This window comes from Neopsephotus bourkii, unplaced genomic scaffold (assembly GCF_033783945.1).
Source record: "Neopsephotus bourkii isolate Nb327-2 ecotype Australia unplaced genomic scaffold, CSIRO-AGI_Nbou_v1 NB_1067, whole genome shotgun sequence".
Classification (NCBI taxonomy): Eukaryota; Metazoa; Chordata; class Aves; order Psittaciformes; family Psittacidae; genus Neopsephotus; species Neopsephotus bourkii.
The window spans coordinates 1,032,405-1,057,476 of record NW_026901555.1 but is presented as its reverse complement, the minus strand read 5'-3'; the positions used below and the strand labels follow the sequence as shown (position 1 = coordinate 1,057,476).

Genomic DNA, 25,072 nt, shown 5'->3' with positions numbered 1-25,072 from the left:
ACAATGCAGCCCGGCGGCGCGGCTGCGGCGGGCGGGGAATCGGGCTATAAATAACTCTGCCTTTCCCTTTTTTTAACGCTCTTTATTGGCAACGCGCAGCCCATCGACCCCTTTAGAAACGCCTGCTAAGTTTTGGCTGAAATCCGTCGGGAAGGGTGGTCTCCCCCGGCACAGGCACGGTGGTGCCGGTGCCTCGCTGAAGCCGGTGCCTTGCCGGGTGTCCCTTTGTCCCAGGCTTGCACACCAGCCAGCCCCTCAGCCGCTCCGGCGCGGTGCCTGGCTCCAGCCGGGAATGCCCCCGTTCTGCTCACCCAGACCACTTTCAGATCCAGTTCCCCCCGGTACCAGAAATGAACCCCGTTTGTAATACAGCGGTGTGTTTAATGGAGAAGGTTGAGGGAATTCAGACAGCAAGAGCCGTGGCTTCAAAGCGAGCAACATCTGAAAGAGATTGTGGGCCTGAGCCGGGAAGATCAGGGCTGTTCCTGGACTTGCAAGCTCCGAACGGTATCGAGGGGTTGGATTTCAGCTCCGTTTGCCGGGGTGGCCACAGGGTTGGCAGTGAAGGTTATCTTGTGCCGAGAGTTGGGCAGATGCCTCTGAAGGCTTCGTTCCCCTTCTCTCCCTGGTTCCCCCCCCCCGCCCGAATTTGACGCCGTGTGGAGATTGCGGGCGAGGGGATCCCGCTTTTTGTTTTGCTCTGGGCACGGCCGGTGATGGCGTTGAGCGCACGGAGCAGGGAGGCAGGGATCACGGTGGGCTGTGCCGAGCCGCTTGGGCTGCTGTGAATCCCCCCAGAGTGAGCAGGGAACGGGGGGGCTGCAGGGCCCAGGCTCCCACCTGCCTGGCGGAGGGGGAGACAGAAGGAAATGCTGCGGCCGGAGGGGATGCTGAGATGAGATCTCCTCCCTGGCTCCTCCTCTTGTGTGAATCCACCTTCCCGGTGGCTGTCACGCAGTCCCACTGCGAGGCACCCTGAGGGGGAAGCGGCTGTTGTGGATGGGGGCAGGAAGGGGGAGCGCAGAGGGGGAATGGGGATGAGGACGCAGGCTCGGACGGGTGTGCTGGAGGAGAGCGTGGTGGGTGTCCCCGAAGCGGGAGCTGGTGCAGGGAGCAGCATCTTCAAACACCTTTGCTCCAACTCCCATGGAAGTGGTGCATGTGGCTGCAGAGGAGCCTCGTGCTTCCAGGGAAGGTGTTCAGTCACAGGCGTGAGCAGGAAAAGTAAACCAGGAATCAGGAATAAGTGATTTTAGCCCAGAACATGGGCTGGTGGGTTGCTCAAGGCCAGGAAGTGAAGGATGCCCTGACATGTTATGTGCATGAAGGATTGCCCTGAGCCTTGGGGTTTTCTGTGGTGAGCACAGGGCTTTTGAGGGACAGTGGCAGCACTGGTTGGAGCTGCCTTCCTTGAGCATGGGACTGGGTAAAGGAGCTGGCGGCAGGCACAGTGCAGGGGATGTGTTTGGGGTGTTGCTGGGTTCACATGTGAGGGGCTGCAGAGGAGTTTGTTCTCTGATCCGAGACCTGCATGGAGGCATTTCTTCACTGAGTGACTGGATAACTCAAAGTAATTCTCAGTAGCTCCTGCGAGCCCTGAGCTCCTGTTACAGGATTAAGTTTCCAGCCTCATGGGCCACTGCTTGCAGCAGCAACAGTTCGGGAGGCAGCTGTGGCAGCAGTGCTGCAGGAGGCAATGCGCAGGGTGAGCTGCTTTGGTTGTCCTAGCTCCTGTGCTCTGGCCTCCTTCACCTGAGGGCTTTAGCACGAGTGTGTCAGCTTCTTGTGGGGGATGTCTGATAGGGGCTTTGTGCTCTCTGAACCACCAAGCCCAGTGAGACTGTAGCGGTGTCCCACAGAAGTTGGGGAGCGTTCTGCTGTTGGGGTGCAGAGGACTTCACCTCTCTGAGCAGGCCATTCACTGGGCAGTTTCTCTGTGAGGATCTGAGCTAAACTCAGTATTTAAGAGTGCATGGAAGCTGGAGTCCAGATTATCCTGTGTGTCCTGGGCTGGAAAAGCAAAGCTTGGCACAAGAGGTCATCTTCCTCTATGCCCCGTATTTCTTTGCAGCTTTTGTGTGTATGGTTACAGGGATAGGCAAGACAAATTCAGTTCTGCAAGATACTGTTCACCATAGCAAACCCAGCTCCAGTGTTAGCCATCTCCTGGCCTGGCAGCATTTGCTCCTGGAGGAGAGCTGCTTTGTGGTTCCTGTTCCCTCTGCCGAGGAGCTTTCTCCTTTTTTAATACTTTAATAGTGACTGTGGATCCAAGTGTTCCTGAAGCTGCCAGTGTTCTGGGATCAAAACCAGCCTGGAAGCTGGAGGCCTTTCAGATCTGCCTTCAGCTCCTTCATTTTAGCCATGCCTGCACAGAACTGTTCACAGTGGAGGTGTTGCCAGATTTGGCATCTGCTCCTGCTCTGGTTGGACTCCCTGTGACTTTGGGACATGAACGCTGCTGTCTGTGCCTAGCCGCTTTGAGTGCTGATTTCTGTTCCTTGCTGTGCTGCATCTTCCTCTTTCATTGCCTGCCTTGGCTCCTGCAAAAGGTGCTTTAAGCCTTTTGTTCCAGGAAGTTCATGGGCAGGGAATGGAGTGAGAGGGTGGGGAGGGGGAAACATGAATTAACTTTCACTTGCAGAAATAAACCTTTCTACTCGACAGTGCTGTTCTGTGTTTAGCTACCATTCCGCCCTGCAGCGCTGTTTTGCTTTTACCTTTCAGACACAAATGGTTGACCATACACATCTTCTGCTTCTTCTGTGTTTATTTGGCTTGCCTGATACTGAAGAATGGCAGCAAGCTGAGTGGTGATGTTGGGCCTGCGTCAGCACAGGTGGAGATGCTGATGTGAGTGGCATGTCTCAGACCTGCTGTTGCTGGGGGTACCTCCTGCTCTTGGCAGTAGTTCTGTGGTTTGCTGGTGGCTTGTCTCAGTGCTCAGTTCTGGACATCTCTTCCAGGTGACCACATCAGGTGTGGCTTGTGTGCAGCTGATGGCCAGTGTGGGGTGTGCTCTGCTGGGGATAGCAGAGGGACTTGTCATGTGGCGTGTTGAATGGCACAGGTGAAAGTTGGCTCTGCAGGTGCCTTGTTGATGAGTTGTCCAGCTGGGTGTCCTGAAACAAGAGATTGGCTGCAAGGTGGCCCTGGTCTCTTCAGTCAGGTGGTGTGGGACATGGCACGAGGGTACCCCTTGCTCTGGGCAAGCACCATGGCATCCACACAGTCAGTGCCACTGACTGTCATCCAGGAAGCCTCTGGTCTTGTTGATGCAGTCTCATGTCCCCAGCTTCTGGGGATCTTGACCCCAGGAAGCCCTGGGTGAAGACAGGCAGGCCCATGCCTACGAGCGCTCCTGGTGTGGGAGGATCTTCATGTCAGCATGTGCCACCAGCCCTACCTGCAAGTCTGGTGCTCAGGGCACTGGGCTTGGTGCACCTCTGGGTACTCTGGTGTCTGGTCTCATATCTTCCCTTCTAGAGGCAGACTTGGAAGTTGTGTCCCTCTTGGAACAGGGCATGTCCTGCTCAGCTGAGAAAGCTCTGCCTTGAGTGTTGCTTAGCATGAGCAGATGTTGGTTTGTCTTGCTCTAATGTCTTATTGTCATGACTGTGTGTTAAGTATTCAAGGGTGGCGTTACTATTCAGTGGGCTCATTTCTCACTGTTAGGTTTTATTGCAATTGCAATAAACTTGTATTGACACATGCAACTGGCTCTTGACTGAGCCACAGCAAAGCACTTCTGTGCCCTGGAGTCTCTGCTGTCACTTACACACTTTGAATGGTTTGCACTGCTTGCATGTGACAGTGCTGGTTTTGGGGCTCTCTGTGTAATGCATGTAGGACACTCCAGTACAGCACTATATAAGGCTTACCAAGATGGGAAACATCAAAGTGAAGGTTTGATACACCTCCTTTACTCTGTCTGGTCTGGTCTTGTGTACTTTATTGCCATCAGAAGCAAATGAAGGCAATTTGGATCCTAAAACATGTGTTCAGGGAATCTTTGGGGAAGTGCCACATGTTTCTTCATAATTCTGAGAGCAGAAGTGGGCCTTCTTAGAGAAATAAAGATTCTGGTATCACCTTTTTACTTCTGAAAGTGATGCATCACACATGGACCAGTGGTAGCTGTGCTGTGATCCATCTTGCTGCATACATGTGTGCTTGGCTTTACTGCAAGGCAGTGTGTGCTGTGTCACTTTTTGTCCAGCCTCAGATCCCCTGTAAGCATAGAATCCCAGATAGTTTGGGTTGAAGGGGACCTTAAAGCTCCTCCAGTTCCAACCCCCTGCCATGGTCAGGGACACCTTCCATTAGAGCAGGGTGCTCCAAGCCCTGTCCAGCCTGGCCTGAAACAAACTGCTATTTCAGCACTGCAGCGCAGCACAGGCTCCAGAGTGGGACCACTCTCATCTCCTTTCTAATCCTCAATAGCTAAAATTGCTCTGGCACCTCAGCTGCTCCCCATTGCTCTGCAGGGTTGGCTGAAAGGGACTACTGGAGCAGTGCTGGAATGTTTTCTTGCCATCACCTGAGCGTGCTCATTCCTCCAGGCGAAGCTGTTGGGGCCGCAGCAGTTGTGTGGTCCCCAGTGCCTGACCCTTTGCTGCATGAATAAATTGCTTTTTGGGAAGGGCACTGGAAAGTACTTCTGTGTGCCTCAAGGAGAGCGCAAGGCCTCATGTTTTCCATTTTCTGTCTCCTCCTTCTCTCTTCCGTGTGATGAAGGAGAAAATCCTCCAGATCAGAAATTTTCCAGGCACTTCCCTGCAGAGGATCTCCATTCACCCTGCAGTGCCCAGATGCCAGCTCATATTTATCAGGTACCCAGCCCCTCCCTGGCCAGCACAACACGCAGGGCTGCTGGTACACAGTGAACCTGAGAGGGAAGAATGGGAGGCACACAATCCTGGGCATTTGCTAAAACTGTTTTTAATGTCTCCTGCCCTCCCAGGCGGAACATTGTGGATTTGGATTTGGGATGCTCTTGAAGTGTCACCAGAAAAGCTGTCACATACGTGCATGCAGAAATGGAGGCTTGGAAAATGCTTCTAATTGTGATTCCACTCTGCACAACACAGATTGTCATGCTTTGAGCTCAGGTTTGTTTGTATCAGGGACAGACATTGATACCACAGCTCCTATTGGGGCATGAATATTTCAGCAACTGAAACGATGCCTGCCTACTCCAGAAAAGGGCTGCTTGCATCCTCGTTTGATCTTTTTAGCGAGCCTAGCAGCTCAGGTTGGCATCCTGGTTAGTTATTTCCTGCAGATAAAGTCTCTTCATTCCAGAGGCTCTGGGGAGTCAAGTGGGGAAGAAGTGAGATTTCTAGCAAGAAAAAAAAGACCAAAGCAGCCAGAATTTGCTCCCTATTTAGTTTATTTTTGAGGAAGCATCTTCACTGTACAGGGTGCATGGACCACAAAGAGGTGGGGTAATATCTGGAAGTATCCAGAGTGGCAGTCTGTGGGGACAGTGTTCTCCTTTCATTTCTTCCCCATATCCTGCACACCTTCTCTCCATGCTATTGTTCTCTATCTACTACTTTTTGCACATGGGGAATGGAGAATCTGGCTGTTTAGCAGCATTAATGAATAATATTAAGCATTTCAGAAGGAATAAGCTGAAAATGGAGGCTTATTCTTTTCTGCAGTGCATTGTCTTGGGCCCCTTTTGAAAGCTGTAGTGATGTGGGAGCACTGGAACTCCCAGTACTGTTCTGTGCTTCTGAAGTAAAATATCTCCAAAGCTTCTGATTAGGGGGCACTTCCTGCAGCCATGATCCATAATGCAAACAGTGAGACCTCTTGAGCAGCTTGCTCTTCAGGACTTGCCCCGTGTTCTATGGTCTGTAGAGTACTCCGGACACTTAGGGTGAATGCTAGGCTTCCTCATGCCATAGGAATCTGAGTGTTGGAAGCCCTTGGTGTGGCAAGCTCTCTCTCCTCGTAGTGAGCAGCAGCATGTGGATGAAGCTTGCAGGCCCAAGGACGGTGCAGGAGGTCAGTTACCTGAGTCTTTAGTAATTTTTGGAGCTGTATTCCCTGATGTTTGCATTCCTGCTCCCAGCAGGATGGCAGAGCTTGGCCTCATGGGTAGAGCTGAATGTGTGTGATCCTCTGCTTGAGGAATACATCTGTTGGCGTGGTTATCCTGAGTGTAATCGCTTGAATACCAGAACAGAAGTTACACATTGAGAGTTACTGCTGCTATGTGCCCCAGGAAATCTGGTGGACATAATCCCAAAGTCAACCCACAGAAGGACTCACTGGGGGCAAGGAGAGGGAAAAACGGTGCTCTTATATATTCCAAACAGTGTATTTTCTGTGGAACTGATGTAAAGGTTTACAGGAAATGGCTAAAAGTCAGGCTCAGAGCAGAGATGTGTTGGGGCAGGGTGTGACTGCTCCAGGGGGGCTGCTGCCAGATTGGCTCGTGTCAGACACACTGGAAGCACAAGGGTGAAGCCAGTGTCCAGGGTCAGAAGGGTGTTGGCAGAGCAATGGAAGGGATCAGTTAGAAGCAAACGTGACTGAATCCTTGGGTCCTGACCTCGCTGTGGGGATCAGTGGTGGTGGTGTGGCCGGGGACCTTGCAAACCTGGCCTAGTAGGGGCCTAAACAGTACAGTTTGTGGTCATGGTGACTAAGGAGGACAAGTTATGGTACAACATCACCTCACGTGTTCCTTTTGAGAGCAGACCTGTGGTGTTTGCATCAGGAATGCTTGGGAGAGAAGAGCCCTGGCACCCAGATGCTGTGAGGTTCATTCAGAGCAGATACACTGAAGGGGAGGGCACGTTGGATGAAGAATTTGTGATGTATTAGGTGTTAAGTGTATCTGATATAAGGAGCTTTTACAAGGATCTGGATTCAGGAGCTGCTTGTGCATAGCAGAAATGTCTTGGTTTGTGGTTGTTCTGAGCAAAACGACAAGGCCACTACTGTGGGCTGGTCCAGAGCACAGTGCTGTAGGGTTGCCATTCCCCATTACACAGGTGGTGGTTTTTAACATAGCAAGATTTGTAATGGGAGATGCAGGGACTCTCTGGGGACTTGGGATTTAAAGGCTTTTCAGACGTTTTGCGTTGCATTTCACATGTACATGTTTGGGAGGAGTGTCCTTGTATGCATATATATCACATGCAAATGGATTGGGAGTTGCTGTTTTGTCTGAATTTAGAAGAGTGATTTGGAGAAAGAATCCTCCAGGAAATGTTGGTTTTGCAAGCACAGGCCCCTGGGCTGTGATCTGGGGGGGAGAAAGGAGTGGGAATGAGGGGGAGGTTCACTGAGGTTTTCTTCTCTTGTAGCGTTTTGGGAAAACTCCAGCCAAGGCCCACATACAGGCAAATGAATCAGCCTCCCTTTTTGCCATAAGAAATTGGCAGCTCTAGCTGCAATGCAGTTTTGATGTATGGCTAATACACTTGTTCTTGGTTAATTGAGAAGAAACACTGCAGTAGAAGCCTGATGTCGGGTTGGCCTTTATATGGAGCCTTGAAGCTAGTAGGGAGATGTTGGCTGCTTCTTTAGAGGCTGGAATTTGCCTCAACTTCTGTTGCATGCTCTCGTCTGAAGGCTGATGTTGCTGTTCATCTGCTATACAAACACATTGCTTGTTGCACACAAGCGTAGAGGGCACTGTAAGCTGGCACATGGCACTGTTGCTCAGTGCAGGGTTTCCTCAAACAGAATATTCGTGCTCTTAGATGAGTGCCTGTACCTGTGCTGACAAATAAAGTGTTTTGGCCACCTCATGCTCCTGTACAAAATGAAACTCACATGTTTTCTACAGCATCTGGTGCCAGTTCAGACTCGGAGCTTCCTGTGTCTGCTGTAGGATTTGCACCAGGCTCGGAAAACTTACCAGACAAGCTCAGCATTCACCACTGGAAGTACCTGGAGTAACTGGAGGGCTTTCTTGTCCTGGAAACAGGACATGTAGCAGTTGCCCTTGGCAGGCTGAGACTTGCCCAATGCCTTTTATTTCCTGTTGGAAGCCCAGTTTTACATGGAAGGACTGTATTCCTTTCATAACTGTAGTACCTGTTGGTAAATATTGGCTTTAATAACATATGCTTCAGTTCAGCAGGATAACAACAGTGAGGGGTGAATGTCAAGCAGTGAAATAAGTGTGCTGTACTGGGGCAGTAACATCAGCATTCCTTTACAATGTTTTAAATGGTAAATGCCATACCTATTATTTTCATAGCATTTAAAAATTCATTAGAAACAAGTCCCTTTGAGCAACCTGTACTCATAAATGCGATTAACTCAGCCATGGAGTTTTAGTCATGGCCAAGCTCCACTAAATGCTGTCTAAACAGAGAAAACAAGCCTGGCCTGGAGTTATTCTTTGATAGGATTGCTTCATATACAAGGAAGCATGTGGCCTCCCCCCCTCCAGTAGTACTGTGGGGGAAGAAAACATTGAAAGACAGTTCAAATGTAAAGTGTTTGGGGGGGGGGGGGGCAAGCAAAAGGGTTGGCTATGGAGCATTTTGCACCTGAAATGGAACACAAAAGTGGCTGTTCTTGTTATGGGTCAGAGAGAGCTCTTGAGCTCTTGAAGATGCAAACACATAGAAAGCAGAACGGCATCTGCTTTCCATATATACTTATCTGAACAGCACTCCTGCTTGTTTGGTTCAATGTATGATGTGTATCTGGAAAGAGATTATATCCAGGCCAGTTGGGCTGAAGTTTGCTCTTTCTCTCTTCAGTTCACCGGACACGTGTTTTATGTTTTCTTCAGCATAACTTTAAATGGACAATGTTTTACCTTGTTCTGGGAAGGAGCTGGTATCCTTACAGCTCATGCTGTCATGTAAGTAACCTTTTTCTTTTCTGAACAAGGTCATTACATCATGATGCAGTAATCCTCTGCCTGTGGGATAAACCTTCCTCTTTGTCTGTGTCTGTCTACTGCTCTTATCTGTGTTCTTCCTTAAAGTGTGTACAGGGGGAGGAGAAATGAGGGGAGAGCAAAAGTTTTGATGCTGGCCTGCTAAACTGTGTTTAGAGAGAGTAATGCATGGGTTGTGAGATGCAAAGGGCTGTTGTCTCATAGAGCTATTGCTTTGATATTTTATCCACAAAGACAAGCTCCAAAGTCTCAAGTCAGAAGAGCCTGGGGATGAAATTACACCTTTGCCAGGCTCTGACAGGTTAAACTTTATGGAGATGCAGGGAGCAAATTATCCACAGGCTGAATTGCAAAGGAGAGCTTTAAAGTGGGCTTTAAAAACCTGCTGGGGAGATGGAGTGAATAAAAATAGTTAGTTTTTGTATTCTTCTTTTTGTCTGTAGGGCTAAAAGCAATCAACAAAGGAAGGACAAGGTCATTATCTTGGTCCCAGCCCAGAGGAACCTGAGGGATGGAGCACTGCCACTGTGGGTGGACCGGGTCAGTGTGGGAGTCAGCAGCAGGACCTGGCATCCTGCTGCCTGTCCCATTGCATGGCCATTAGACTAAGTTGCCTCCCTGCTTTCTGCAGTTTCTAATTTGTCTTGGATGTGTCTGTGTGCTCCTTCCCGAGTCAGTTTACAGCACAGTGTATCATTCATGGCCAGCCTGGGGTGTGCCCCATGAAGCATCTTTCATAACTATTTTTGATTCATTTATAAAGGGATTAGGTGACGTGGTTGCACAGCAGAGCAGGGACTGTACTCAGTGACCTGGTGGGTCTCTCCCAGTCCTGTGTTCCTATGTAACCTGAGGTGATGCCATCTAAGCTGCATCAAGATGCCAGTGATGTAATTTCAAACTGTCTGGCCTGAGTGCCAGTGAAGTCAGGGAGGCTGCACATGTGTAAGATAGGATTGGCTTTGATCCTGTTTATTTTGCCCAAATAATAAGTAGAAGATAGGCAGGGTTTGATTTGAAACCAGTTAACTCTGCAGAGCAAGTAGAGCGGATCATCTGTGGCTGACTCCATCTTTCACCTGCTCTGACAGGAAATAGCCTGTTGTATTTTACCATGCAACTCCGAGGTCCTGTTGCAGATAAAGACAAATAACTGAGTTGAGTCATCAGGTTGTAGCGTCTCAACAAACTACTTTAAAAGATGTCAGGCCCTCACTGTGGGTGGATGGTGAAGTGGCAGAGCTATCAAAGAAGCACATCTAGAACCACATGAAGACTTCACTGTTACCGTCATGCAGTACTTTATAGCTGTTCAGAGCATTGCAGTGATAGAGCACATGTCCTGCAGGCTGGAAGTGATAGACTTCTGACTGCTGTCAGCAGGATGTGACTATGATGGACACCTTTCAGGGGGTGCTGGCGTGGGTACAGCTCTGCACTCACATGCCTTTACAGCTATCAAAACAGACACGTGCGCCAAGTTACTTGGAGTGCAGGGAGAGGAGCTCAGCTTGGGCTGTGCTCGTCTGTGGAGACTTAGTTGTGGCTGAGCAGTCCCTGTTCCAGTCAGAAGGAACACCAGCAACAGCACTATATCTTCATGATAATATTTCTATGTTTGTACTTGTCCCTAATTTATTATATCCTAAAATCCAAGAGTCTTCTCATGGAGATGGCTTTGCTAACAGCATCTTCACCCATGTTTCAGCTCTGCTGCCTCTGTTGATAACAGGCTGTACGTAGTTTGATCCAATATCAGAGTGTTTTAATGGAGGAGGGGGATTTCTAAATGAGGTAAATTCATTATGCTCTTTTATCAATGCCTGTTACTAGAAAAATTTCTAGCAAATGAGCTTGTACTACTTCATTATCCCTGCTGAGTTGCTTCTGCTTAATTCCAACAGAATCTTTGCACCCAGGTTCCAAGTGGATGAGAGTGTTGTAGGAAAAACAGTCACAGAACACGGTCACAGCAGAACTCCCAGCCATTAGTTATGATAGCTTTGACTTGTCTACCAGGCTAAATTTCAGAGCAGCATTGATTTTTATTTCTTCATGTAACTTGTGATTTGCTGAGCTATAGCTGACAGCAGCTTTTCCCTGTCCTTAAGGGGTCATTCTGCACGTGTGTGTGTGTGTGTGTGTGTTTGAAAACTGCAGAATCACATCTCAAAAAGAAGTCCTCTAAACATGCTTAGCTGGGTGTAATACCTTTCCCTTTGCACTTAGTTTTAAAGCCAAAAGTCATAGAAGCAACTTTCAGTGCTTTGATGTGGGCTCATAATTTTCTCCTTGATGCTATTAATATTGCAAGCCCACTAGCTCTGTGGTGGGTGTCAGCGCCTGCTAACAGCAGCCATCTGTGAGAAAGGAGCTGCTTCCTGTTAGGGAGTAAAATTTAGGCCAGCTGTGGATGCTTGAACCACATCTTAGAGCCTCTCCCTTCTGGCTCTCCCTTCCCTGTGCTTTGCCTCAGACTCTGCATCAAGCAGAATTCCTGGTACCCAGGGTCCCACAGCCTGTGGAGCTGCGTATCTGTAGTGATGTCTGTGCCTCGCACTCTGAAGGCAGGAGGTAGGGCCTGAATGATGACCACATTGGGCTTGTGCTGTTGTCATTCCAGAAAGCTGATATCCCTAAACTCAAGGGACTTGCCTGCTTCAATCCATTTAACTGTGAGGTGCTTACCAACAAATGATGCTCTTGTTCCATTTGGGCAATGCTTGAAACCTGATGCCTGCTCCTGCACCCGTTCAACATGAGGGGTATTTTATGGGTCTAGTGAAACAAGTCAAAATGCAATTGCAGCTCTGGCTGGACAGTTTGGGGAAGCCAGTTTTCCAGTGATGTCAGAAGAATCTTATTTGCCCTTCAGCTTTAATTCCTGGAAATCTAAATAGGTTAAAATTACAGCAAGGGAAAATAAACTCCAAGCAGCATCCCAGGTTAGTCTTACCTATAGAGGATGTTTTGCCACACGCTGAGTTGTTTTGCAGTCAAGCTTTTGAGATGTGAATGGATTCTCAAACCTGTGTCTCAGAGCTCAGTGCTGAGATTACTTTAGCAAAATGGAAAAACCAAAGCTGTGCACTGCCTTCGGTGTGCACCTCAAACAGGCAGTACTTTCTCTGATGCATTACTGAATCCCATTGCATTCTTTCAAAGCAAATGAACGTAGGTTTGGTCATGGCTGGCAAGAAATTTATGGGTAGGATGTTTAGCTCAGGAATTTTGTTTCAAGGAAGTCCAAGAAGTAGATGCAGGAATGTATGCATTCAGGTGGCGGTCTTGCATGAGGAGCAAACAGGCTGTGCAGTGAGGTCTGTCAGTGTTTTCTGATCAGGTTGGTGTTTCTTTGTGAATGAAGAATGGGATGAGCTTTGTTTTGCCAAAGAGAATATGGAGGCTCTGTGTTTCCTTGGAGGATGCTATTTGTTGTTTCCTTCTTAAAATCCTTGATGTAAGAAAGAATTCTTTGTGGTGCAAAGTGCTTGTGCCAAGTAAAACAAACAGAGGAGGTGGCTTGAAACAGTTAAGTATTTCTGGGAGAAGCACAAAATGTATTTTACTTTCCAAGCTTGCGTTAATGCCACATCTTAGATTTTCCTTGGTAGCATTTGTAATCAGCAGCCCCTTATCCATCCTCTACCAGTATTAGTTGCAGCTTAATGACACGTAATTATATTGGTTCTTTATCACTCAACTTGCCAAGTCGTTTATCTCTTCTAAGGAAGGATGGAGAGGAGAATTTATAGCCTCTCTGGCTCTTGATGTTGTGCAACACAGGTGCATGATTTGCCAAAGCCTTGGGGATGATGCATTATCTGAAGCTGCAGGCAATTGCACACTTAGAGATGGAGGTGTTGCATGCTGCCTGTGCTGATAATCTGGCTGAGTCCTTTTAATAGCACATTACTCTGTATCCACAGAATTTGGTTAAAAGGGGATTAGTGAGAAACCAGGATGATAAACAGGAGTTTCTGATGCGTGCACATACAGCACTTGCATGCACATAAATTGGATTTTTGACGGCTGTTGGCACCAACTTATCAAGGCGGATTTTTTCCTGAGGATAGATAGGTAAAGAGGAGAGGTGTGTAATTCCTAGGGCTCCAGAACAACTGCAGGGGTTTATTCCAGGGCATGAGGTGACACTGCAGCTGGAGGGAAGCACATCTCTCTGGCTTCTCCATTGAAGTCAGTGTGGGCCAGTCACTCAGCAAGGCACTCACTGCTGGGAGAAGAGTGAGCTTGGGTGCATCTTGCAGAGCTGGAGGCACAGCTCTGGCTGCAGGGTGGATGTTTCTTTGGATGTTTGGCTTGCACAGAAGTGAAGGTAATCCGTCCTGTCAGGCTGGGAGGGGCAAGATCTGGGCTTGTCACGGAAGTGGCAGTGGCTTCCCTGATTCAGTTACAAATCACCTGCTTTGAGTGGTGTGGACACTGTGGGAATGTGCTTGTGCAAATTCCAGCCTTTGCTTTGATCCATTTTGTGCAGTTGGGTTGTCAAATGAAGGAATACTGGCTGCTGAGAGACTTAGACCCACATTAAAGGGTCTAACTAATAGTTAGACTTTAATAAATGATTTTCTAAGGGTAGTCTGGCTGGCATCTTCCATGGTGTCAGTTTGGGTGAAATAGCTGAAGGGAAGGTGAAACAGTGATGTCCAGTGATAGGACAAGGGGCAGTGGGTGTAAACTGGAGCACAGGAGGTTCCATGGGAGCATCAGGAAAAACTTCTTTGCTGTGAGAGTGACAGAGCACTGGAACAGGTTGCCCAGGGGGATTGTGGGGTCTCCTACGTTGGAGATATTCAAGGCCCGCCTGGACAAGTTCCTGTGTGATGTACTCTAGGTTACCCTGCTCTTGCAGGGGGGTTGGACCAGATGATCTTTTGAGGTCCTTTCCAACCCTTGGGATTCTGTGATTCTGTGAAAGCTTACGAGTTCCAGTAGATCCAAGTCCTGGTGATCCTCCTCTCCCCTCTGGTGGGAGTTACTGTTCTTAGAGCCAGGTTGCAAGGAAGTGTGCCTTAGCACTGTGGGGTTGGAAAGTGAGCCCAAATCTCTGCAGTGGCACTTCAGGCTCAGTCAGCAGACACTCCATACAAATGGTTTAGTACAGATGCATCTTCCTTTCTGCCAGTGTTTCTGGGTGAGCAGTAGCTTTTGGCAGTAAGACTTCTTCAGATAGTCTCAGGGGACAGAGCAATGTCACACAGCTATGTTTGCATGTTAAGAGCATGGCCCCGTGCCCATCTCCAGAGCTCTCATCAAAGGTTTTAGGCCCCGATCATCGTTGACTTATTATAACTTATACGTGTGCTTGGAAGAACTGATTCATGTTGAGTCCCATGTCACAGATTCATAGGAAGCACAGAGCCAAGTTGCCTGTGGCATGTGTGTCAGAGCATGGTAATAATGGGAAATGGTAGCAATACCTTTTACCTTGTCACAGCACTCCATTAACTAATTACTAATGTGGACAGAATCCCTGGGACGTGGCCAGCAGGGAGCTTGAGTGGAGATTCTAACGTCCTTGGACTCTTGACAGCTCAGCTCATGATACCCTGGTCACTGCGTGTACACAGCACCGCTTGTAGGTAAATGGAATCGGAGCTCTTTCCCTGTCCTAGGACCAGGTAGGAGGTGGTTTGCTCTTCTCTATCTCCCTGGCACTAAGACCCTTTAAAGCTTCTTTTAGAAAAGGGCAAGAGTGGGTTGTGCCTGGAGAATCTGATCCCCTGAAGTGTTCAAGGCCAGGCTGGACGGGGCTTGGAGCAAGCTGCTCTAGTGGAAGGTGTCCCTGCCTGTGGCAGGGGGTTGGAACTGGGTGAGCTTTAAGGTCCCTTCCAACCCAGACCATTCTGTGACTCTTACCATACCTGTCAGGCTGGTGCTTGCACTGAACCCAGGTTTCTTACTCCTGTTCACAGCTCAACAGCTGCACTTTCTTTAGCTGCTAAGGGAACAAATAAGCTGTTCCAGAGACACATCCTTCTGATGAAGCTTTCCAGAACGGTCGCATATTCCCATAAAAAGTTTCTTTTTCAAGCCAGTGAGATGTAACTTGATGAAAAATTCATGGACAGCTTCAGTCAGAGACCTTGGCTCCCCCAGGAGCACGGCCCATGCCTGTTGGATTGCGATGTGCCTGCAGGGAGGCAGGATCCTAAGTACAGGATCAGTCCCAGGTGAACAGGGATTTGTTACAGCATAATTGTAGTCACTGAGAAATGAGGGAATTGAGGCACATTGTAATTATGCTTTTAGCCAGAGTCAGCATGATAAGTTGGTTACAGAGCAGAAGAGAACATCAGATTCCTGGCGTCTCCTCCTGTGCTCCTGCGGAGGGAAGCAGGATGGGAAAAGCCCTTCTAATACTTGGACTTGATTTGGATATTGAAGGCTGCATTTTTAAAAGACCTTCATGGCCCCTGGAGAGCATGAGAAATTGTGGGGATGACAGGAGCAAGTTGGTGACGTGTTTTAAAGAAATCAGCCACTTAAGTGTTATAGGTGCAGGGGGTCAGAGGCTGCAGGCGTGCAGAGGGGATGTGGTCAGTGCATCTAGCAGGAGAGTGTTTGTATTGATGTGACCAGGTACACGAGCTGCAGGCCAGTGTTCGAGTATCAGAATATCAGGGTAAAGATAGCAAAGAGTGTGCACCTCTGCAAAGAGGAGACAGATGTGTGATAGGTAAGATTTAGTGCTGCAAACCACCTGCTAAGGCTGACTTTCCATAGACCTTTGTCTGGATGGGACTGTGCTGGATGGCGGATGGCTAACAAGTGCAGTATTACACCAGGGCAAAAGATGACTTTGCTGTCACTGTTGTCAGCTGGCAGAGATTGCTATTCCATAGAGTACAGGAGATGCTCTGTACAATTTAATTCAGAATATAGATTTGATATATTAGATGCTGTGTGTACAGAGCGCAGAGCCATTGCATTTTCTGGCTGGAGAGCTTGCAACTGCTAGTGGTGGATGCAAGAGGAGGAGTTTGGGCTCTTGGGTTGTATGTCAGGGACAGGTGGTGGCACGGGTGTTAATTTGTCTCATTTCTACATCCATAGATTTATTAGGGCAATTTGGAGTTGTAATTGAATCTCTGTGCATTGATTTCCCCATTTGTAAGCTCTTTGTAGGCTGGTGTTTGTGTCTGGCCAGCTCAGGTAAGCTCTGATCAGCTTGTAATGCTGAGGGTGAGCTTTGTCTGGCATGGGCTGTATGGTGTACAGTCTGCAGTGTCTGGCTTTACTCCTTTGTTCTCATTTAGGCTGAAAGGCTGAGACTTCTGGCAGTGGAAAGACCAGGATTCAGGCCATGGCTCTGCAGCCAGGTGTGTGATTGCATGGTTAGAATTCACTGATCAGTCCAGATGTGCTTTGAGATCATTGGAGTTAGGGAAGGGTGTTGCTGAAATCTACCTATATGGGGTTTAATTAATTGTAGCTGGTGAAGGGCTTTGTAAACCTGAGGTGACTCTTCGGATGCACAAAATGTTATCATTCTGTATAAATATTTTCTAGATAATGGAAGAAAAAGACTTTAAAACACAGGAAGTAATACAGGAACAGGCTCTGTAAGTATTGCGTTTAGGAGCTGTTGCCAGCTCAATTGAATCTGCAGATAATGAAATAGTCATAAACCATGATGTGATGGCCCACATTTTCCGGCAGAGGCGCATTCAAGTGTGCACAGCACTCCGCACCAGCCAGCCCAGATTAGCCTTGCGGGTCCCAGGGTGACATGGGGAAGAGTGCCCACTGGTACAGCAGGACTTGTGTGCCTGGCATGCACAGTAAGGGGTGCAGGGCTGCCCATTCTGAGCCATGGGCTCTGCCCTTATTCTTTCTTCATAGGGTTTTGCATTTACTCAGCTGGCATCTTGGCATTTGGCTCCTGTGTGGCAGGCAGCCTGGGTTTCAGCATGCTGAGTCTTAGAGATGCCCTTGACTTTAGTGGGAGGTTAGTCCTCTGCAGGACTGGGCCAAGCGTGTCTGAGTCAGAGCAAGGGCAAGCAGCCAGAGCATCTTTCTCACAAAGGCAAGGAAGCTGAATTCATTTAGTTCTTAAAGGAGTGTTTAACTCCTCAGATTGGAATGGCCCATAGAAACCTGATACAGCATTACTGGAGTCTGTTTGGCGACTTCAGTGCGAATTGAATAAGACTCTAAATGTGTTAAAGTCTTTGCACTTTTAGCTGTAATGATGATGCTGATAAGCAGAATTGAATTAAAGATAATAGAGGAAAGAGCTGTCTTTCCTGTTCTGTTATCTGGTTTCTCTTGATAGGAGTGTCTGCATCTAGATTATTTTAGGTTTTGTTTTGTTTCCCTGTGGTATCATACTCTCTTTAATAAATAATTTGTGGTTCTTTGTAACAATTTTCTTTACTCCTGAAGAGAGGAGATCCAGTTTCGAATCCCTTCTGGCTTTGAGGTGTGTCATTGCAGACAGCTCCTACCATCTTTTCTTCCTGTTTCCTCCTGTTTACAGTTGTACCTGCACCTTGGGAAAAGTTGACTTAATGCAAGGTAAATATTTCCTCTCCTCTGGTAAGCAAGGTTTTATTGTCTTACTTTGCTTCTGATGACAAATAAGAGCTGTTCGAGCTGCAAGAAATGATTCATTTTGCTGAAGAACCTGCATCTCTTAAGCGGGAGGATGCTTTCATTCAGGTACAGAGACGGAGCAGACAGGATGGGTGGTCGCTGCCTTTTCCTGGAGGCTGCTCTTAGGTTTCCCTCTGAAATTTATCATAAGGAATGGAAAAACCAAAAATACCTGGACATTTACACTGGCAGCTCTGTGACTGGTTTCCTGCTGTAGCTTTCTCCTAGCCCAGGTCTGTGTGTCTCACTGGTGGGGACCTCTGAGCTCCCAGGCAAAGACTGGGATGCAGGCAGATAGTTTTGGTTGCTGTAACTTGTTTCACCCAGGACAGTGGCACTCTGATGAGAAAGAACGGCAGAGTGCATGTTAGCAACAGAAGTTCTGAGGACGATGCTGATACATCATAATATGTAGTCTTGCAATGCGAAGGTGCTATTTTTCTCTTGTGATCCGGCCTGTCAAAAAGCAGTGTCGGCAGCATTACTGTCTGCAGCACTCTGAAATCACTTTGAGTCTCCCATTATGTTTGGGTGTGTTCTCTCCTGTCTTCTCTTCCATGGAGACATGTACATTGCATGCTGTGAAGTTTCCCTTTCTACATGTCTTTGCTGCTGTTAGTGACCAGCTGGGAAGTGCTGTATGCTGATGCTCTCTGAAGAACATGGGCAGTTTGCTCTAAGGATTTCTTGAAAGGCCTCAGGGGTAAATGCAGGGCCAGGAATTGACCTCAGTAGGACCAGGCTCGCTCAGTGATGGTTCTTACATCGTGCTTAGTCTTTATAACCTGTTAGTTAGTGTGACTTTTAATTGGTTTAGTGTGTTTTGGGGTTTTGTTCTGCTTTTATTCTGTTACAGTATTCTAATCAAAGCCTCTTCTAAGACATAAGTTTCTACAAAAATGATAATATTTCTTTATCAAATATGTTTATTTCCTGCATGTCCTGTTGCCAAGCAGTGAATGGCTCTGTCTGTCAGCTTCTGTCAGGTTTAAGTGATAATACCTCTGTTTTTGTGAGGTGTTTTTTTATCAACAGCTTGTATTTGCTCACTGACCTCAGAACATGATTTTATCTATTCTATGTTTTCAATGTTTGGTGGCGTTTCTCCAGTCTGAGATTGCATCTTGTCACTGCAGCTGGCTCTGCAATCCAGCTGGGCTTTGATTTAGTGGCACAGCAGCAGGCATAGCTGTAGAACGGCTGGCAACTTCATCTGCAGAGCCTGACTGTTGGGAGTCTTTTCGTCTGCTGAGGTTGTACTGCAGAGATCCTTCTTTGCATAGGAGCATCCTCAGTCACTGCATTCACTCTTGTTACTTGCTGGAGAAACTGTATCCCAAAGGTGTTCTGTTTCCTGTGTGGCTTTACCTTCTTGCTCTGAGCTGAGCATTTATCTTGTTCTGTATCTTCCTGTACTATGCTCTGGACCACAAAGCTGTATTTTCGGCCAGTCTGTCTCTCTGTGCTTCCTGGGTTCCTTTAACCCTCTTCTTACTGTCACTCTTCCACACTCACTGGGTGGTTCAGGTGGCTGTGCTGTTTGGAGGCATTGCTCTACAGCTGCATCTGGAGCCCTGCAGCTCCAGTGATGCGTGCCTCAGGCTGTTGCTTGTTTTGTTAGGGAACCTGTAGTATCTCCAGAATTGCACATGGACACGGTGACACACAGCTCTAGAACCAAAGCTTGTATTCTTTTCTCTGCTTCATGGTTTTGCCTAGATAATAGTTCCTTTAGGCAGGTTCATTCTGCCTGAGAGCAGACAATGTCTTGCTCATTTCTCATAGTTTTCTGCCACTTACTAAAATAATTCCACTTCTGTTCGGCTTGTCTTTCCCTCAAGGACACATCAGTGTACAGGCCCTGTTCTTGCTTCTGTACTTCTAGCAATCCAGCATTGCCAGAGGCTTAATATCCCCCTCAGTGTTACCCAGTTCTCAGCCTGCTTTGCGCCTTATAGGATATATATAACAATGCAGTTGTGGGTTTGTGCTTCATAAAAACCTCAATTAATGTGTTTTCGTTTTCTTTCAAGGCCTGAAGTTGTTGTAAATAGAAAGTAGGGGGTGTCAAAAAGTAGTAGGCTTCAGCCAGCAGCGGGGTAAATGCTGATGAGCTGTTTTAAGAGCAAGTTTCTTTGCAAAGCTTTTATGCCATAAATCTGATGTGTGCCTGGCACAAGGAATCTATTTTGGGTCCTGTTGTTACCCTCTCCTCTTCCTTTGCTTTTCTGTTTACTTGTTCCTGTGCTTTCTGATGGTTCCTTATTTCTGGTGCTTTCTTTGACCTGATACAAGATTGCATTAGTGTCAACTGCTCTGGGAGTTTGTATGTTTATAGGGATTGGCATTAGGTTGCTTTAGAAACTACAGAGCAGTGGAACCTCTTCCCTTTTAAAGGAGCAACTGCAGACAACTCCACACATTCTGGACAGAGACCATTGGAGATGAGGGTACCCTGGTGTGTTGGGAACAGACGTGGCTTGGCTCTTGTCTGCTTACATCCAAAGGCTTGTGTCCTTTAGCATCAGTGACTTGCAAATGCACTCTCAAGTTCTTCAGATGAGGCATCTGTGGTTGTACAGAGGAGCTGAGTGGTTTGTCCTAGTGAAGATTTGCAGTAAACACGAATGAAACTGAGATACCTACCAGTTGCTCTAACAGGGATTTGCAGCGTGGACACAGTGCCACTTCCCAAACTAGAGTGGTCCCTGCTGGTTCAAGCGCTCGCCCTTACAGTGACTGAGGCTGGGGTGTCCTTACTCCTGGATGCCACCACCTTTAGTGGGTGTTGTTCCCTCCTGTTCTGTGCCCAGTGTTAGCCGTGGTGGTCACAGATGCTACCTATGCAGGAGGCTGTGGACAAGTGCAGAGGAACTGGGAGCAGTTCCCCAAACCTCTTTATTTTTTCATTTGTGTCTGAAGAGTACAGTAAGCTGTGTTCCTGTTGTAGTGCGGAGTCATGCAAGGAGTAGCAGAGCACTGCTCTGGAGCAGAAGAGTGTTTGGGGGGGGCAATGATGTGTTAACTGCTGAATCCCCATTCGCAGTTTAAAAATACCAGACCGTTGTGGTAGCTGAGAAAACAACAGATTTAGTGTGTGGATCTTGTTTTGCTTTCTGCATCCAGGTGTCATTTCTCCCCTGACCTATTTAAGAGTAGCATTTGTACATTGGCTTTCCAAGTCTTCCCATCCTGCTGCTCTGAAGCCAGGTCTAGCTGGCAACTGAAATAAGCACAGAGCAACTGCTCCGTTTCTCCCCTCTGACTGCTCCAGATCCATAATACCCCCAAGGTAGATGTGCCATTACGCACGATAAGATCACTAACGTAGCAGGTGAATATTAGATATATGAAGTTAGTCAGCTGTAAATAAAAGGCCTGGTAAAGAATAAAAGGCAAAATGTTGTCCCTAAGGAAGTAAACGGGGATATGAATGCCTTCCTGCCCCAGTGCCCTAAAGAGACAATGCAGAATCTGGACCACATCCACCTCCTGGGTGAAAGGCACGTGGCAGCCTGGGCTTTTCCCTTTCCTTACCTGGAGGCAGAAGCTGTGTCCTTCTAAATGTACCATAATCTCTCAAGAAGATCAGTACAGCAAATCTCTTGGTTTCTGTCTCTGCTTGTGGCATTTGGAGACTTGAAGTCCATCCCATGCTCTCCTGATTAGATGTCTTTGTCTTCAGCCCCAGTAGAGGAGCTGGAGACATCCAGAGGACACCCTGTTCTTTATTTTTCCCTTTTGGAGTGGGGTTTGCCTCCCAGCTCTGCCTGGAAGTCCTGGGATGGCCTTGAGTTAAGTCTTTTAAATGTCAGCTTCATCCTTCTCCTCTGACAGAGGAGGGATGTGACACAAGGGTTTAGTGTTGTTTACTACAGCAAGTTTCTCAGTTCACAGGCTGAGGACTGCTGTCCTTATCTTTGCCTTTTTGCAGAGGCAAAAAGATGTAAAAGATGACTTGAAGGTGCTAGAAAATGGCAGCTGTCTGTATTTTTCAGTTACTGGCATTGTATTGCTGCTTCCTTGCCTCTTCCTCAGTCATGTGGTGGTTGTATGGTGTGTGTTTAGTGGGGCACGGGGCAGTGCTTCAGCCCGGTGGAGTTGTCGTTGGCACGTTATACCCTCCCTCTTGCTGGCTTCCTCAAGAGCTGCACATGTGTCTTGAGGCAAAACCAGCTCTTGGTCTGCCCATGGGGACCATTGCAGGGGAAGGCACCATGGCCGTATCTTAGGGAGTGGTGTTGGTGTGGGTTGGAGTGGTGCTGGGATGGGGGTTTCAGCTGGTCACGTTTATTATGGCACATCTTCTGTGAGCATGTCAAGCAGGGAATAAATGTAGCAGAGCAGAGAAAGCACCAACACCTGCAGAGAATGAGGAGCAGGGAAAATGGTCCTTTCTTTTCCCCCCTCTTTCTTCTTCTAAACCTCATTAGATTCTTTTTATAGAATCACAGAACAGTTAGGGTTGGAAAGGACCTTAAGATCATCCAGTTCCAACCCCCTGCCATGGGCAGAGACACCTCACACTAAACCATGGCACCCAAAAAGAAAAATATAATAGGCAAGATACCAGGTGGTTTATTAAAAGCAGTCTCAGTGCACCAGCAAGAGTTCAGCAGGAGTTTAGAGTGCCCCAAAAGTATCAACTCGAGGGCTTTTTCTTATAGATAGAATTTTCATTCTGGAAGTCCAAGCAAGAAGAGGCTTCCTTTGATATTGCTTACATGGTAAGAGAGAAAACAGTGGTGAGAGCAAGCTCACATCTGCCAAACGCTGTGGCTCGTGAGTCCTCTGCCCAGACTGATGGTCTTCAGCCTGCGTATAGCTGGGCATCAAAACTCTGCTTGAGAGTGGCCAAATTCGAGGTCCTGTGCTGGGAGTTTGCAGTGCTGTTGGCTTTTCTCTTCCTGCAACAGAGCAGACCTTGTGAAACAGACCTCAGGTCTCTGCTTCGGGATGCAGCAACCTGGATGTGTCAACAACCTGGATGCTGGGGTAGAGTCACCTTCAAAACACTACAAAAGAAGAGAGAAGGTGCTGAGTTGCAACATTTGTGATCTTTGAACACAACGATAGCATGCTCCCCACTACATAAATATAGGTATTATTCAAACACTGCCAGGCTAATGTTTTGAGTGTCCAGGTGCTGTTGCTGTGAGGCACAAGCTCAGGTTTAGGTTCTCTGGGTTGCTTTGGGGCCTTTCCTTTCTCAGCTGAGCTAACGTGATCACAGCCCTTTGGGGGAGACACTGCTGTAAAGCTTCCTGGCATGAATGCTCTTTTGTGCCAGAAGACAAGGATGTCCGAAGAGCACAGACCCTTTTACTCTGTGCTTGGGTTGACTGGCCAGCTAAGTGAGCCAACCAGTGTTCAGCTGGGACTTGCAGAAGTCCAGCAGCCTGGGTTACAGAGCCTTACTGTGGCCAAAGCATTTCTGCCTGGCAGCTGAGCTGGGGTCAGTGAATAGTCCATTTTAATTGTCAGTTAGGAAGCATTTAAATCACTTTGAGGATGCAAGAGGCATGGGCAGGCTTTGCTGCCACACTCAAAGGACTCATTAAGTCACAGCAAGTGGATTGCTTATCAGTGTTCCTCCACATGGAGCTTGCAGTAGGGGCTGGCGGCTCATACCTGGTCATGGACACTGTTTCAGGATTGACTTCAAGTTGCTGACTCAAAATAGAGCTGAATTACTTTGTCTTGCCTACTGTAATCCGAATTAAGGTAGCGAACTTTGAGTGCTGCAGTTGTGATATTGGTGTCTCCAGTAACTGGCTTCTCTTGGTTTGATTCCTCTCAGAGGACAAAAGTGAACCTGAGGCTTAAGCTCTGAACTGGGAATAATAAAGGCCATATGGAGAATTATTTCAAGCCATCTACAATGGTTTAGATCTGCACTTCATTGCACACAGGCACTTTCATGGGTAGACGAGGGCAGTTCTGTGGAATGTGGGATATTTGATAGGCACAGTTGATTTGGAGACACCCTTTTCTGCTTTGTGGATCCTTTCAGCTGGGTAAATAAAAAACAGGAGAGGGACTGGTAAGACTTCTGGGTTTTCCCCTTGCATATAAATGCTTTTCCTAGGTACTTTTTCATCATTTCTTATCAATCCCAGAGAAGTGTTTCCCAGTACATTAGAAAAAACAGAATAAAAAAGACACACCAACAAAAATAAACCAAAACAGGGGGAAAAAGGCCCATGGAGATAGTTCTGGGAGCTTCCACTTCATTTTGCTCTTCTTTTAGCTCCTTCTGGAGTGCCCATTGCTCTGGCAGTCTAAGCCTGGCTCCAGATTTCATGGCTTAGAGCACACCCATTTTGTTTCAAGTCATGATTCAAAACCCCCTATACAGAAATACCCATGTACTGCTCTGGGGTTGGGTATGAGAGGGTGGGGGTGCCAGGGGCTCTTCCCAAGGGAGCCAGGAGGGTGAAGTGTCCCAGAGACCCAGCGAGCTTTTTGGCCTCATCAAGGTGACCATACTGTTCTCATGTGAATGGTGTCCTATGAAAAGTAAGTTAACTTTCCCCGTCAGAAATAGTTACCCCATTTGAAATCCACGTGCCCTCAGTATTTTAAAACCAACAATGACCAAGAGGCTGCCTGGCAAAGGGTTACTGCAGGGGCTTTCCTGGCAGCTGAGCTTTGAGCATTCCCAAAACGTAAAGGTGCCTGCAAGAAACCTGGAGAGGGACTTTTCACAAGGGGTGGGACAAGGGGGCACTGCTTTAAGCTGGAAGAGGGGAAGTTCAGGTTACAATTTAGGCAGAAGCTCTTCCCTGTGAGGGTGCTGAGGCGCTGGCACAGGGTGCCCAGAGAAGCTGTGGCTGCCCCATCCCTGGCAGTGCTCAAGGCCAGGTTGGACACAGGGGCTTGGAGCAAGCTGCTCCAGTGGAAGGGGTCCCTGCCTGTGGCAGAAGTTGGAGCTGGATGAGCTTTGAGGTCCCTTCCAGCCCAGATTAGTCTGTGATTCTGATACACGTTCTGCCTGTACTCCCTCTTTCCACGTGTTTCATTTGCTCATTTCTGTTATGTGACTGTGTGCATTAGTTGGGTTTGCAACCACTTTGCAAATCATCTTCTGATGCTGAGAGGTGCTCACTTAATGCACCCCATAGGCATGTGCTTCCTTTCCCTGCTGTGCTGTTACGAGGCTTCATTACTGAATGCCTGGACAAGGTTGTATGTGGAGATCATTTTTGCTGCCCCACACCCTTTGTACACACGCTTCTTCCCTTCTTGGGCTGTGTAACCATCCCAAAGCTCAAGTGGTTTAGTAAGAAGCCAGGATCCCAGCCTGAGCATGGTTTGAGCCCATTGCTTTTGTTTTGATGTGATTAAAAAAACACCCACAAAGAACATTGGGCTGGTACTCAGGGGTGGAGAGGGACTTCCCAGTTGTTCTCTCACAGCATCTCACAGCTACGCTGAAGCCTCAATGGTTTTGTTATCTCACACATTAAGTACTGGTTAAGCAGAGCCCTTAAATATACCCCTGACTTTAAACATCACTGGCTTTAGTGATGCAAAAATAATCCCATGTTTTGCTTTTTGGGCCCACAGCCT

At 47.7% G+C, this 25,072-nt stretch overlaps 1 protein-coding gene across 4 annotated transcripts in view; it reads left to right on the top strand.

The window, feature by feature from the left end:
• The window catches only part of PAK3 (p21 (RAC1) activated kinase 3), a 171,611-nt gene that overhangs the window by 105,282 nt on the left and 41,257 nt on the right, over positions 1-25,072 (top strand). The gene's annotated exons all lie outside the window — the stretch shown is intronic.